The sequence below is a fragment of the Meleagris gallopavo genome, chromosome 4, assembly GCF_000146605.3.
Source record: "Meleagris gallopavo isolate NT-WF06-2002-E0010 breed Aviagen turkey brand Nicholas breeding stock chromosome 4, Turkey_5.1, whole genome shotgun sequence".
Lineage (NCBI taxonomy): Eukaryota > Metazoa > Chordata > Aves > Galliformes > Phasianidae > Meleagris > Meleagris gallopavo.
In genome coordinates this window covers 7,199,672-7,217,174 of record NC_015014.2, presented here as the reverse complement: position 1 = coordinate 7,217,174, position 17,503 = coordinate 7,199,672, and positions in this window count along the sequence as shown.

Below are 17,503 nucleotides of genomic sequence, written 5' to 3'. Positions count from 1 at the left end.
TATGCTGAAAGTCCAATCATTCCTGCGTTTTCTAGAACCCATGGACAAAAAAAAAAGAAAGAAAACAAAAATAAGTTAAAAGAAGCTAGAAACTTAAAGATGCATGTTTTCATTGTCCTTGTATATATCTTAAAAAAAATAAAATAGAAATGATACATTCTCTCTCATTCAGTTCCAGATCCAATACCCACTACAGTGAAGATACATATAGTTACTGTCTTCTACTGTTACAACAAACTTCCAAATCACACTTACCAAGCTCTTTCTTGCTGCAGGAGATATCCTGTAGCAAGTATTAAGTGGATATCACATTTTGAGGGCATTTTACAGAATGCAGATAATAGTAGACTACAGAATACTGGTTGAATAATGTAAAAATTGCTTATGTGCCTTGTCATGTTGTGGCAAACATATTATATGATAGAGTACTTGCAGAACTTCAAGATCATTGGAAATATAATCCAAAAAATAGACAAAAGTGTATACAGAAGTGTGTTGTGGCTAGATACATACATAAAAAGGCTCTGATATAAATGAGTGATTGAATGAAACAAATGGTAAATTGTAGTCAAATATTATACAAGACAAATCTTATTTTATGAAAATAGATTTTTTTTTTTCATTTCCTATTTGTTAACTCAGTCAAATTCAACAAAGTCTGGCTTTCCTTGGATATATTTTGGTTTGTTTGATTAGTTAAAAAAAAATATATGTATTTGTATATATATATATATTTCATGCCCATTTTCAAGGTAGAACATTTCAATTTTCAATGCAAAAATAAATAAACAAATAAGTAGTATAGATGAGATAGAAGAGGTTTAAACATAGACATGTATCATCTGCCTTTGATCATTTTCCATCTTTACATAGGAAGCCAACAAAAATAACAAACTCAATCAATTTACCTTCTTTCTTTTTGTCTGCTTCTCATCTCACAATCTGAAGTTGTCATTCTTGTCTTCTTTAAATTTTGTTCATGTAAGGCTAGAAAGATATAGAGCTTAATTCAGATATATTTTATAAATACCACAGTACATCATGCTTGCAACTGCACTTAGTGTCCCTCTCCTTGAGGATACAGATCAATTGTGCAAAAAGCATGTACCTGCTTTTTACAGCTTGGGGCTTAGGTGCCCCAGTATTTTCTTTGTAAATAGTTGGAAAAAAAATGCCAGAAAGCCCCCTTGGGCTCCCACATTAGACTCATTCCTGCTCTCTCTTCTCTAGTCATCACCAGCAACTCCTTGCTGTCAGATCAATCTGCCTCCACTCAGCAACATCCACCTCTTCTCAGAGATATAATTTATTTATTTTATATATAGTTTACTTTCCCTGAGATTATAGATTTTCATTTTATATCTATTTATCTTAAAGCAGAAGCAACCACAGTTGGACTCCCACACTGATCCACAAATTCCAGGCATGTTCAAACAAGGCACTGTTTACAGAAGAAAGAGGAAAGACCTGAAGATTTGTTCAGCATTTACTCTTATCCACCTGAACATGAACCGTGTAAGCTGCTATATAAGATCTCACACTTAGTAAGGTCAGAGATCAGTAGCTACAGTCTCACATTTTTTGAGCTTTGATTCAGTCTGCAACTATTTCTTGGAGCTCCCTTGGTTGCTCTCCAATAAGTTTCTCTGCTAATATCCAGAAGATTTTTCATGCAATTCCCAAGAATTGTACTGCCACTGCTTCTTTTACTAGCATCCCCCTCTTCAAGTATAACGTCCTATATGTTTGCAAACCTCAAACCACAACAACGGTTTTTAAAACATCTGAACATTTTACTCACATAGAATTTCCTGTATTACTTGGCAATTAGATAAATGAAAATACTCAAAGTACTATTCTGCTTTCAGTTAGATTAAGAAAAACAAAAGTAAATGCAAGGATACTGTTCTTTCAAATGCTCTTTTTGAAGCAATGTGTACATTCTGAAAACATTTGATATGTGTCCCCGAGTCATGGGGACAGGTCTCTACAGCATTGTCCAAGCAGCCTTTTAATAGAAATTTTAGAAAGGGAACTCACACTCATTAAATAAGTGGTTAAATCTTCCAACATATAAAGTCCTCTTTAAAGTCTTTTCCCCTTCTTTCTCTCCTTCTCTCATATTGCCTGCACTTTACGTGAGCTTGGCTTATTTATAGCCCACTTGGACAATAAACTAGTGTCACTGCTTTTCATTGTTTTGTTTTATTTTTGCATCTTCCCTCAAAGTACTACTTAACATTGTCAAAAATCTAGTTGTATGTACAAGTAGGTTGTCAGTGTTTTAATAAGCAGTCACGGGCTGCAGTGTGGTTTATCTAAGATGCTAGCGTGTAATATAGATACATGCATTTTGATAGAACATATTCCCAGGAACTTTTAAAATGTCAAATTCCTATTCTTGCTTATATCTACTTAGCTCACATATAATAAATTGACTCTTTTCCCAATCATAGATACCAATTTGTCTTTTTTCAAATAACTAATCAGTACCACAGAACTTCATGACATCCAGCATCAAACAATCAGACTTTTTGTTACAATTCTTGAAAATATGAACAGGTGGGCATAAAAGCAGAAAGAAAAACAAACAAACAAACAAACAACTACAAAAATCTCACACATTAAGTCTCAAAACCAACAAAAGGAGTTTGCTTACTGGGAAGAGGCAAAATTGAATTGTTAATTTGGAAGATCACAAAGCCAAAGCAAAATGGAGGCCTTAAGTTCTGACAAATACAAAGTGGCAGAGATATAGGAATAGCAAACTTTCGTAAGAGCTATCTGCCGTTTAGGAGCAATAGAACTCTTCTAATAAACTAAATAAAATTTCAAAAATGCACAATAAATCTGACGTTGCTTCTGTGGTTTTCAAAACTTTGATTAGAAAAAAAATAAATCAATTAATTAAATTAGAGCAATTCTGCCAAGCAGGGAAATGTAAAAGTTTTTTGAATTTTATGATTATGTGTATATTTTTTGATGGGAAATATATAAATACCAGAAAATAGTTTTCAGTGTTAAAAGACTGCATCCGAGTGACAAACATAGCTAGAGTGCATAGAGTTAATTCAAAAGTTTGGATAAACTCTAAGGTAAGTCATGGATTCCATGCCTCAGATGCAGTTCTCCACCATTTATGTGAACAAGCTGTGTCAAAATAAAAGCATCCAGTCTCTAAACAAGGCACGCACAGTATTGCTCAGTATACACTCCATGTGATGCAAGTATCTAATGAACTTTTCAACATCATAGCTCATAGATGAACTAAACTCTATGCCCTTTTGCTCTCTTTTTATTATTTTGAATCATATTATGCCATTGATTTTTAAAACAGAATTCCCACAGAACCCAGTGGGATTCTGCCTGGAAATCAATGGTACGATATGGCCCTAAGCACTCCATCTGATGCAGCAACAGAGATGGACCAGAGAGGTTAAGAAAGGTAAAAACTACCTCAGCAAGTAGGCTGCAAACAGACCAGAAAAAGAATAATATCCTTTCAGAATCAACTCCTTACACGGTTGATTTCTGCTAGCAGAAAAAGAAGTAGTTTCTCTCACAGATCTCCAGCTCTGTTGGTTGGCTAGAGTAAGAAGGAACAGAAATCTTCTCCCCCCATTGCCTACAGGATGTCCTGCACCCCTGGGTACAATCTTCCAAGACAATGACTGGCCTCATCACCTCAGCCTCTTCAGCCAGCTAATAAGAGATGCCAAGGTCTAGGTTCCATAAATTTCTGCATACTCTGGAAATACATGCAACAATTTGACATGGTATATTCCTTTTCTGCTCAACACTTCCAAAGGTTTGCAAAGAACAAAGAGACAGCTAAGACACAGAAATTTCACAAATCTTTGAATATAAGAGATAGACTGGTACAGTATTAACAAGACTCAATCAGATTTTACCCACTCTAAACAGAAAAGACTGGAAATGAACAGAGTGGCTTCTCTTTCTACAAGTAGTAAATGCAGTTGACGATCAAACAGATTGTTGGGTTGGGAACTGTAGGGTCTTTAGTTATTTTCAGTTCATTCACTTTTTCAATGCAGGTTTGCAAAATTCAATTAAAAAAGAAAAACAAATATGTCCAGGAGAATGCTTACAGGAGTTACTCATTCATAAGCAAAAGACAGCCCAAATAATACAGTTTTGCTGTAAGGGTCATAAAATGCTGATTTGCAACTAGACATACATCTAGTAGAAAACCAATTTTTTTAATGGCTTGAATGGAGTAATTTATATTCTAAGGGGGCAAAAGATACATAGTATACTACCTTATTCCCTCAGGCTAATTTTAAATATGGCCTAGCTCTTTTCCCTTCCTAGTAAATTATCAAAGACTGATGATGGAAGTGCACTGTTTATTCCAGAACTACTCTACTTACATTTTTCCAGCTAAATTAACCCTACTTCCATATGAGGAGCATGACTCCAGAATCCAAAGCTGGATCACATCAGTCTTGCTCTCTTATTTTCCATACCACTGCAAGCCAAGCTGAAAATGAAATCAATTCATAGAATCATTAAGGTTCGAAAAGACCTCTAAGATCATCTAAGTCCCACCATCAACCTGACACCACCAGTGTTGCCAACTAAACCACATCCTTACGTGCTACATCTACAGCTTTCTTAAAAACCTCCACCACTTCCATGGGCAGCCAGTTCCAGCACCTCACCACTCCCTTGGTGAGGAAGTTTCCCAAATACTCAGCTTGAAACTTCCCTGGCACAACTTAACTTCACCTCTCATCTGATCACCAGATATATAGAAAAAGAAATCAATCCCTACCTCACTACAACTTCCTTTCAGGTAGTTGTAGAGAATAATAAGGTCAACCTTAAGCCTCCCCTTCTCCAGATTAAACAATACCAGTTCCCTCGGTATTATGCTCCACACCCTTCACCAGCTTCATTGCCCTTCTCTAGACATGCTCTGACACCTCAATGTCCTTGGCAATCCTGGAAAGCTGCCCTTAGGCTCATCTCTAGCAAGTCTGGTTTTACCTCCTTCCCCCTTTTAACCTAATTTAAAGCCTTCTCAATGAGCCCTGGAAACTCTTTGTCTAGAATACTTTTTCCCCTTTGAGGCAGGAGAACCCTATCTGTTTCCAACATGACCACTACCATATAGACTGTCCTGTGATAAAAAAAAAACAAAACAAAAATGAACAATACAGAATTCCATAGATGGCACCAGCCTCTTTGCAATGTGTTTATCAGGTAGGCTTTCCTGTTCATCTCAGTATTTTCCCCTGCTACTGAAGGGAGCGAGAAAAACACCACCTGTGCTCTTGTACCTTCAAATAATTGCCCCATTGCCCCCAAGTACTCTTTTTTGTTGTTCAGAATTGATCTCCCTCAGCATTTCAAAGGAAAATAAAACTAACATACAGAACATTTTGATTTATTTTTTGAATTTGATAGAGGTGGAAGAAAGCCTATATCAAGAGTAGAAAAGCACCAATGTAAATTGAAATAAGCCTTTTCCCCCATGACCTTGTATGATTCCTTCCTGATTAGAACAAGCTTCTTTTCAATATTAGGTGCTTAGTAACAGAAAAGAATTTGTAATAGAATTTCTAGTAGATGAAGCATCCGCTTTTTGCTTTCAGGAAGCAACATTTTCTTTTGCCCAGCACATACTTTAATTGCCTAAGATGCAATTTCCCTTATGAATAATTTGAATACAGCTGACTTTTTGACTAAGCAAATTTTCTTCAGAACTCAAATGATGTGTGCACTGTAAAATATGGAAAACCATGTGGCAGGGTAGCAGAAGCAAAGTGATGGAAGTATAGCATTAATTTTAATGTCATTTAAGAAATAGCAGAGGTTCTTATTCCACCAGTGACACATGCCTCTGACCAGATGTGTAGCCTACATTTTAGTTCACAGTTGCAAAGCTATTCTCTCAAAGTTCCAGTCACATCATCCTACTTAATGTCGGATTTCCCATTACAGATTCTCCGTTAGTTGCTCCTAACAGCTCTGCAGAAAATCGACTGCCAAGAGGAGTTTGGCTACAAAGCTCTGTCTCTATCAGTCAGTTCGTTACTGTCTGTCCCTCATATACTGCACTCCTGGGACCTTACTCTTCTGACTTGAAACGTGAATAACTTAACGAAGCCACTACGTCCTGCAGTGGAAAAGCAAGCCTTAGCAGCTGTGATTAAAATTTCTCATTTTTCTTTCAACTAAAGTATAATAAAGCAGAAAAAAAACAAAAAAAAACAAAAACCACACATGAAAAAATAACTGAGGATATTTTTTTTTCAAAGAGAGTGGAAGGTGTGAATTTACAATAAGTCATGTGAGAGAAGGTTAGATGTCATCGGAGAGTCACAGATAACTTACAATAACTAAAAACAAGATCACTATCTTCCATTAACAGAATCAGGCTGTAGACAAATGGAAACTTTAATGATACCACAGGACCAAAAGTTAGGATCAATAACGCAGCTTTGTTTGAATCATCAGTCTATATAATTTAGAAATGCATTATCTAGTCCTGAAAATGCAGGGAAATATGTTATAGAAGCTGTATTATCTGCCTGGTCTACTAAATAAATCCAAATCCTTGGAAAGCAACCTTTTTTATTTTTTTTTTATTTTTTTTATTTTTTAACGTTGGAACTATTTCACCAGGAGGAACTTCATTTTACAGAATTGTTGTTGGGAAAATTTGTCTATTAAGGGAAATAAACCAGCTACTTTCGCACCCTTGTAAACTACTTCAGCAAATGAAAAATCACTAAGTATAACAATATAATTTCAAATTATTTGCATTTTTACATCTGTAGTAGCTAAGCCATCTGTTAGACTTCTTTTTTACTTATTATTTTTTTGAGTCATCAGGGGTATACACGCTCTTCATCAGTGCCTGTTTAAAAGTAGGACTGTACTCAGTGAAATGAGTCAGATGAAGAAACCAAGTTCAACAGTTTTCAATCTCTTTTCCAAAAGTCTAACACAAGATTTCAGTTCATTGTACTAGATACATACACACATTGAACTCTGACAGATTAACATGTATTCTATGATGTTCATCCTTACTTCTTTACATATTATTCAGATTTATTTTTAAGTCCCAAGTAAAATCAGTTATATCTGCTACGTATCAATTCCCTATACTGATCCTATATCAAATTCCATTTCATAACAATAACTTATAATTGTTGTTCTCAGTAACTGTTGTAGTCTTCATTATAAGAGATCTTGATTAATTGGAAAAGTTCAGAAAAAAAAATGCATTCACATGCAAAACTGCATTGTTGGTTAAAAAGAAATACTTAATTCCTTTGGCAAATAATAAAAAACGTGAAAAAACTTTATATTTTATATAATATAAGTAAATATACTTATATATATACTTATATAAATATGAAACTTTATATTTAAGTCCTTTAAATTTCATGTATTGCTGGCCGTGCTGAGCATTTCCCTGCATCTAATGAGGAAATAGGTTCAGAGTTTATGTGATATGTACTATTTAAAACCAAAAGGAGGGGAAAAGTAGCCCCACACCTTCTCTCACCCCTTCTATGTCGTGACATTGTGCTGTTTACTGAACAGAAGAATTTCAAAGAAATTCACTTTAAAACTTGGAAAAATGCTTCCCCTCTGGAGAACACTGCTAATTAATTCATTAGTGATGAAATGCATTAAAGATGAAGGATGCCTATGTATTTAGGTCTATCTAGTGATTAGGGAAATCTTCTCTTGATGTTGGAGAGCAAATTATCCCAAGAAATTAATGTATATGAGTATCTGTCCGTCAGGAGAAATTTTAGTAAAACTCTAAGGGAGCAAACTGAAATGAATTCCTAAACTGTTTCTTAGTGTAGACAATTTTCAATATTTAATGGGCACACACAAGTTGAAAAGAGGACGTAAGTTTTTGGTTTGCTTTTTGCCTTTATAATTATGATGATGAGGTCTTTCATATTTGAGATTTGGATTTTTTTCTGAATACTTAACTATAATATATATCTATAATATTTATCTACCATACTATAAGTACACACATTTAGAACTGCAATATTAAGAAGCCTACCACTGGAATTAACAACAGCTAAATATAAGCAGCAACTGTGTTTACACTTAGCGTATGCTGGGTCAGGGAAGTAATGTGTATAAAATGTGGAAATGTACACAAGTTCAGTGGGTTTTAACCTTTTGCAGCTTGAAGGTTTTAACAATTTTCTGCAAAATGAACAGACCCCAACAAACATATTACAAGAAGGTAAGTCTGTACTCAATATTATTTTGACTCAAGGCATTAGGAAGGTAATGCAGAAGTCACTAGTAACCTTCAAAATCACCTGAAAAATCCTTGAAATTAATCACATGAAAATAAGCATCTGGGAAACAGATCACATATTGTGAAATGCTAGACGAAGAGCTGTTAGTTTAACACTAGACTACATGGAATAGCATCCATATATATTGCGAGTCTCCCAGCCCAAGCTACAAAATCTCACCCTCAATTCTACACCTGAGGTGTGAGTGTAGATAAAACAAAGTGCTACCTACTGTACAGAACTGCTATGGTGGGTGACTTTCAAAGGCACATTGGGACAAAAAGTGCATGCTTTGGTTTTGAAACAAGCCCAGTAAAAGTTGATGCATCTCATTTTTACCTTGGAATTAAATCTGAAAGCATAGTTATACAACAAACAAAGCTGTAGAATCTCAAATTCTACAACCCACAACCATCCTGCAAGAGATGAGGACAGATTATACCTTCAGTAATGCCCCTAGACAAAATGCTCCCGTATCATGACAAAGGAAAAAAACAACAAAACAACCAACACACAAGTGTTTGGGCAATGGGCCATAACTTTCTAATCCACATCTGTGACCAAAAAGGTAGTCCTTTTATAATGCATGGGAAAATGAATTTGCACTCATCTTCTACCAGTGCATAAAGACAATTCATTTATTTCCATATATTCCATATCTCTACTAAATGCCCATTATCAGGAAAAGTAAGGAAAACAAGCAGAATCTGGAGTGGCAGTGATGTCGGAGCATCAGGCAAAGAATAAATAATGCACATGAAAAAAAAAGCATAAGTGTTTTCTTACAATGGACTAAGGAGAATAATGATTGGAATGGACACAAATTCAAGAAATATCTCTCCTAACTGCAAAGAAGATAAAGTTGAACAATAAAATAACATGGTGTTGACATCTTACTGGTAATTTGCATTAGTTTTCAATGAAAAAGTATGTACTATGAAAGAAAGGTCTAATGGAATGGCAGAAAGAAATGAAAATTAAGAGCCAGAAAATATCCATTAATATTAAAAAAATGGATTAAAATTCAATATAAAACAAATAAACACATTTAGTAATATATATTATTTTCAGATTGAAAAGGACATAAATCTGAAAATAGACTAGTCATTCAGTATAACTGCAACGGGATAATAGGCAAATTGATGAGTTCAGAAATCAAAGGACTAAATTTGTTCAGGAAGTACTTATAGGTTACAGAAAGCTGACAGATAGGTGAAACAGACCTGCGTGTAGTCAAAGTAGTGTGACTTACTGTGATTAACAAAACTACTAAGCATTCAGCTAAGATAATATACCTGAGACCTAGTGAGCCTAGCCCTGACAGTGTGCTCCTGCCATCATTACTATTTCTCTCAGAGAAGGAATTTCTATTACAGCCACAAATACCTCCTGGAACTAATTGGCACTCTTGGCAATGTCAGCACAGAGGGTAACGAAGTACCTTTTGAGCCTGAGAGTTTCTGAAGAGGCAATGTCTCAAGCTCAAAATCCAAACTCAGTAATGAGGCAGGGTAAGGAAGCTTCCTCTTCCAGTGCTTGTCCCTCACCTGTCCTCGAACTGAAGAATGGGATTCACTCCTACCTCTAAGGAACCCAAGAAGCCTCAGAGCTGAAAAAGCATTAACATAGCACTTCACCACTAACAAAGACAGGATCATAAAAAGTTTGTGGTAAGAGCTGCTTTGGATCCCTCAACCCCTCTCTTTGTATTTCACTGCTAGAAAAATGGTATTTGAAATCAAGCTGGGAACATGACAGGCCAGCCAAACATCAGTCTCTGAAATCCATCACTGATCCTGAGTCATCATTGATATTTTATGATAAAAGCACAGTGTCTTTTAATATCTTAAGCATAGTTTGAAGGACTTTCACCTCCATTATACCTGCTAAATCTTGAGTTACTGAATTTACTTAAACAGCATTTCTTACTCCAGAGCTTCTCCTACTCAGTTAAGTTGCTATTTGGAAAGAAATAAAAGCACCATGGGGAAAAAAAAAGTGGTAGTTTTACCAAGTCTGTATATTATTATCAAATGACATCTTTTTATTACTCAGAATAAAAATAAATACCTGTCAGCTGAACTTGGCAGGAAAATTTAAACACTTGAATACTTCAAGCACTGGACCACAGTTTTCACTTCCACATTACAATGATGTGCTCACAATGTAGGAGAAAGTCTTTAACCAGAGACACAAGTATAAGAAGCCTAAAAGTCTGGAAACAGTACAATGAGCTTAAACCAGAGTTCTTCAGAAAAGGGGATGTATGAAGTATGTGTTCTTGAACATGAAGTCATAAATACAGCTTATATGCATTTTAACATTTTCAGATAGAGCACTACATTCTGGCTATCATTTAGATTAAAAAAATAAATAAATAAATGAAACACAGCAAGATTCTGCATAAGTCCAAAAATCATATGCTGCTTTGCATTAATATAGGTCTGAAATTAGGCATTTATCAGCAACAGTAAAAAACTTTATCTCCCCTTTTTTTCCGAGCAGTATCATGCAACTCTGTAGATTGTGGAGTCTGAGTGACAAACTTTTCACGGTAATTGCAACTGTGATTTATGTAAATGGACTGCTAGTCCATTGCCTGTGAAAGATGCACAAGAAAGACCAAACATATCTATAGTTTTCTCTCTTGAGGACCGTTTTGAATCTCTGGATTTAGCTGTGAGGTATCTTTGTGTTTATTCGGACAGTAAAAATAATTATAAACATTTGAGTTGGTAGGTATTAATGTAATTAGTTATTACAATTAGTTAATAATTTATCATGTTTTTATTCCTAACAAGGAATCTTCAAGATGGAATAACATTTAAATAAAAATATCAACTCTAAGTTTATCTCCTGACAAAATTTTAATGTTTGTGTAGTTTGGGGATTTTTGTTTGTTTGTAATTTAAGAAAAATGTGTTATTTCTGCTAACTTATTTAAATCTTTAACATGATAACCCTCTGAAAAATAAAGAAGTGTAGACTTCAGCTTTGGTTCTCTAGTTCCTTATTTCTTCTAGTGCAGAATATCTCATGTTCTATTCATGTTCTATTTAATATAATAATTGAAGACAATGGAGATTGTCTGTTTCTTCTCTTGTAAGTCACTCTTTCTACATTTTGCTGGTTTTAGCATCTTCGACACCACTGAGGAACATTTGAGTTTGCAACCTACCAGTACCATTTTGTACTGAACTTTTTCAGAATCAGATGAAAATAACTACCAGATTACATCTATGTGCTGTCTAGAAAAGCTGAACACTCCCTTGGATTAGTATCTCAGCAGTTTAGATATTCCATAATGGTCTAACAGTATGCCTTCACATTAACGATCGTGTTATATGGTAGATCTATTTAAATAGCAGGATTTTTAGGTAAGAAAATCCTTCTGCATAAAAATGAACTTAATTACATGGAACGTAATTTTGGTCTATATAGCAAATAGAGTTTTCATTGTTCAAATTCTAGCTTACATAAAAATTCCAGAAGGCCAGCATTTCCTTATTCCCCTTTTAACAGACCTTATAAAAATTATAAAAATAAATATTAATTATCTGAAGGTGAAAGCAGATGAAAAACAGAACAGAAATCAATACTAAAATGAAAGTAAGAGAAGAGAAAAAAAAATCAATAACCAATACAAAGTCTTTAACATTTTTTTCCAAAGTAGAACAAGGGAAAATTAACATGTATTGCGTTCTCTTCCTAACTTGGTCAAGTGTTACAATAGTGAAATAATTAATTCTCTATGGAATAAATTTACCACCAATATTGGCACATAAATCATTGAAGATTAAATAATGTATACTATTAAAAATAAACTGGAAAAAGCAAAACAAAACAGGTAAAAGAAATGTATTTTCTGTTGTAGGGAAATCCCAGAAGAGGTAAGGCATTTAAGTCATTCCCTTTTATATTATTTTCTACACATCTTCAGGGAGTCATTCAAACAACTCAGCAATGACTGTAAGTAAATTTTCCAGACTTCTTGATTTATCTCCACACAGGAGGAGTCAGAACTACTATGGCACGGTATTACTTCAAGTCTATCTAGATCACAAACATTTCAATGTAACAGAAGTCTTACTCTGTCCAAGTACACAATATATACCACAGTTTTAATGAGTTTTTTGAATGTCAGAATGATATGTAACAATGCAGATTGTTTAGGATACCACAAACATCTATGTTTATATCGTGTAACTATAGTAGTATCTTTAGTGCATAAAAATATACTAACAAAGGCACTCAATTTATATTTGACATAAGAAAATATTTTAATAGGGATATAATCTGAGTGTTCTACCAGATTTACTCTCTTAGTAACAAAAAAGGTGTTTTCTATTATGGTGATAAGCCTCACGGAAGCTCTTAAAATACATTCAAGTACTTAAAGATGTAATTAACACATACATCTCACTTAAGAATAATGAAACTCATAGTTTACTAAAAACAAACTGTCATCAAGATTAAAATTCAGCATCATCACCTATCCACGAAATTTAAATCTGTCTGTCTTGCAGATAATCAGACTGAAACACACTTTTTTCTTTAATGGAAAACAAAACACAGGTTATAAAGCAAACAGGAGATAGGATAAGATTCAGATATGGACACAATATTATCCTGAAGCAAATTATGTTTTAGTAATAACTAATAGAAAATGACCAAAGCTGATCAAACTCATGGATTTGTTCCAATTTAAATACAAACAAAATAGTTGGAAGTTTACGTAAAGTTATCTACTAGCTATGTGTAACTGTGATGTTACCTTTTACAAAAAAGATTTGAAATACATTACTAACATTTATATCTCTTACGACTTTTATAATAAGAATTATTCTATGCATTACTGCCGTTAAGATGGCTGTTCTATCTCCACTTTGCCATCATCAAATTGTACATGGAACATAAACTGATTGAAGAAATGTTATCTTAATCATAGAATATTACTTTCTGATTAATATCTTCTGCTTCAATACACATATCAAAATTCATAAAATTCATTGATTATTCAGACTCTGGTCATAATGAATTGTGCTCTAGACAGCAGCAGCAGATTGTCTAATTCAACGTCTGTTACTAGAGTGCAAGAAATGCATAGGAAAATACAGTTCAAAGTAAGAAAAAAATAAAAACAACACAACTAACCAGGCAAGCAAAATTGTGACCTATCCTTTCTAGGTACTAGAGTTTCTTTTTGAACCTTTGAAAAATAAAGTACTTTTTACACTTCCTCCCTTTACATCCAGCCAACTTCATTGTCTTTTTCACAAAATGAAGAAATATTTAACAGATATGTTAGCATATGATTTAAGCAGTATTTTAAAGACTTGGAATTGTTTTCCAAGATTATACCTCTACATATATCATACATTTTCGTTTCAAAAACATCTAATCTCAAGCAGCTGTTTTCCTTCCTATTAGTCATAGAATGGGTCGGATTGGAAAGGACCTCAAAGATCATCATGTTCCAACCCTCTGCCACAGGAAAGGTTGCCAGCTGCTAGATCAAGTACCAGATCAGGCTGCATAGGGCCCCATTCAACCTGGCCACTAACACCTCCAGGGACGGCATCCACAGCCTCTCTGGGCAGCCTGTTCCAGCAACTTACCACCATCTCAGTGAAAAATCTCCCCCTTACATCAAACTAAATCTTCCCTCCTTTCATTTCAAACCATTCCCCCTTGTCCTATCACTATCAACTCATATAAATAGTTGACTTTCTTCATGTTTATAAATTCCCTTTAAATATTGGAAAGCCGCAATAAGGTCTCCCCACAGCTCCAGGCTGTGTACTTTAGTTTATCTTCATAGGAAAGGTGCTTCAGCCTTTGGATCATCAAAAGCTCCACATCTTTCCACTGTTGGAGGCCCCTGGAGATCTGGACACAGTACTCAGCTGTGCAGCTGGGGTTTCACAAGAACAGGATAGAGCAGGACAATCGTCTCCCTACTGGCCACTCTTCTGATGGAACCCAGAATATCATTGGCCTCCAAGGCTGCAAGCACACATTGCTGGCTCATGTTCAGTTCTTCATCTACTAGGACTCCTAAATCCTTCTCAGCATGGTTATTCTCAAGGAGTTCTTCTCCCAGTCTGTATAGGTATCTGGGATTACCTAGGCCCAAATGCAAAATCTTGCATTTTGCTTTGTTGAACCTCATTAGGTTCACAAGGGCCCACCTTTTGAGTTTATTAAGGTCCCTGTGGATGGCATCCCTTCCTACTGCTGTATCAACTGCAGTACCCAGAATGTGTCATAAGCAAAATTACTGAGGGTGCACTTGATCCCAACATCTGTGTCACTGATAAAGATGTTAAAGAGTACTGGTCCTGAGACAGACTCCAGGGGGACACCACTCGTCACTGGCCTCTACCTGAGCATAAAGCCATTGGCAACAACCCCCTGGCTGTGACCTTCAAATCAATTCTCCATTCACTGAATAATCCATACTTCAAATCATACCTCTCCAACTAGAGATAAGGATGTAATGTGGACCACATCAAAGACCTTGCAGGAATCCGGATAGATGGCATCAGTTTTCTTCCCTTTCTCCACTGATGCCATAACTCCATCATAGAAGGCCACCAGATCAGTCAGGCAACACACCATCATATATGAGCAAATGCAATTTTCTTTTTTTCAGTATCTGAGAAATGTCCGTCAATACTGGACAAAGATTTATCAGTCTGGCATTAGTAAACACAAATTTTCAATCAACTGTAAATTAATTGGATTTATATATTGTTTCTCTCTTCTAATACTGCTACGACCTAAGCCAGCAAATTTCACCTTTAGCTTACTTGCAGATTGGCTAGTAACAGTGACACAAAATCACAGATCACAGTGACAGAAAGTCTTTCAATACAGAGTATTTTACCTTGTAAGGGATCTTAATCTGAACTAGTTAGAAAATTCTTTCCTAGACAAAAAATCCTTACTCTTCTCCCCAGGAAACAAAAATAAATTCAGAAAGGAAGGCAGATTTTCAATATCTAGCAAACTAGATCTTCTGTACCTCAGCCCAGTATGAACTTCAGAGTTTAACACATTAACATGGCCCTGGCAAATTTACTTTTAGGATTCTTTACTGCAGCATGTGGGGAGAGAAAATAATGTACTGATGGTGATTAGGAAGGAAGCTATTTCAGAGGTCTCATAACCATTTTAAAAACAGTTGCATTCTTTACTTTTACCACTCTCATCACCCTAAACCATATGTACTCTAGGACCTGCTGGCCACAACTTGCCTTTCCCCTAAAGAGCTACACATCTAAATATCTTACAAAGTTTAATAATCCTTCATACCTGAAAGACTGCTTTCTTGATGTCAACTCTACCTCCCTTATGTGACTAGCAAGAGCATTCTAATAGCAGCAAACTAGCAGAAGCCCTACGTGGAGCTCAGCCTCCTCTTTGTAACTGACAGCACAACAGTCGTCTACCTACTGACGTTCTTTTCTTCAAGACAGACAAAAAGGGAGAAAACTTCAGTGGGAGGCAGCAGTTTATAAACTTGACATTTCAGTGCACGATGTTCACTTTCATCAGCAATAAGCTCTTGACTTTAATAGTGAAACATAATGAAGAATAGCAAAATCAAAACTGACACTGTGTCTGCTTAGACTCATGTTGCCTATATGCTCCCACAGAGGAGAATAATTTTATCACTTTTTTTAAAGCATTTTGCCAGTGAATGAAAAATACCTTTAACTAGAAACACTCCTTGCCTATAGTAGCTAATTCAATTTTTAAAAAGGAAAAGTGATATTAATCAGTATTTCCCTAAGCACTGTGTTATGTTAGTAACCTACAACACTAAATAAACCATAGGGGGAACTCATTGTGACACACTGCAACTAATCACACCATTCAGATACACTCATATGGAAAGAACCAACAGTGCCTTTTTGCAAATACATTTTCTATTTTATAGTTCAAAAAAATCACTCTAAGGCTACCAAATAAATTCTCTCTGAAGCTCTTCAAGGATTACAGAAGATGAACTATCCTTATGGCTCTTTCTCTGTTCTTCTCTCTTTTGTATTTCCATACTTCAAGACCTGGAAGCTGTGTGAAAATGAAAATATAATTTTCACTTACTACAGGTGTATGTATGTATTACTGCACTTACTGTGGATGTGAACACAAGCATGTTTTCCATTTCACATCACATACTGCTGTTTTCCTCTATTTATTTCTCTTGATGCATCATACATAGTAAGAAAATGAAAAAAAAAACAAAAAAAAATGGAGAAAAGTAACACTACTCAATAACAGCAAATGACTGATATTTGTCAGGAAGTTGGAAGACCTGAAGCAGGTAGTTAAGCACAGATAATTGGACTTGGGTCTCTGCCAGTCTAGCCTCAAGCCAAGTCCACTCTATTTGATTTTCTAAGAAAAGGGAATCAGTTTCCTTCATTTTAACATGAATTTGTATCATAAATCCATCACTGAAAACTGATACAATGTCACAGAAAGTTTGTTTTAAAGAATATTTACAGAAGAAAATGTTTAAATAAAAATTTCAACCATAATTACACATCTTTTTAGAAAAAACTGAACTAATTCCATGATTTCAATACTATTTTATAGATAAATTTGAGTATCAATTGTTCATAACATAGTTGAAAAACACGAAGACATTCATGCTTCATGAAATGCTGGTTAATGTTTATAAACAATTTAGGACAATTTTAAACAACTTGAACATTTATACACATCAATTCAGGCAGAATGAAAAAAAAAAACAAAAACAAAAACAAAAAATCACACACATACAATCCCACTCCTCCAAAAGAAAAGTACCAATTGCCCCATCTCTCTCCCAACAAAATGCAAAATCATTTTGATTTGCACAGCATATTCTGGGCCAGTATATCCAGTGTAGGCTGAAGCCCTGCAGCCTCCTGCAACCGAAATTGCTATCCTAGCATCTACAACAAGCTGCGGGGAAGGCAAAAATAAAAATATATCAATCACATTCACTATTTCACAGGTAACTGCTCTTCTTTTTCCAGTGATTTTTCAGACTTTCTCAGATTTTGATTTCAGCAGAGCCAGGGTTGTCTTGTTGCATTGGTTTCCTCCCACTTTTTCATTCAAGAGCCAAATTCAATCATTCAGCATTCTTTCCATCTCTTCCTATGGAGTTCTATCACCTTCCTTTTTTTTGCCCCCTTTTT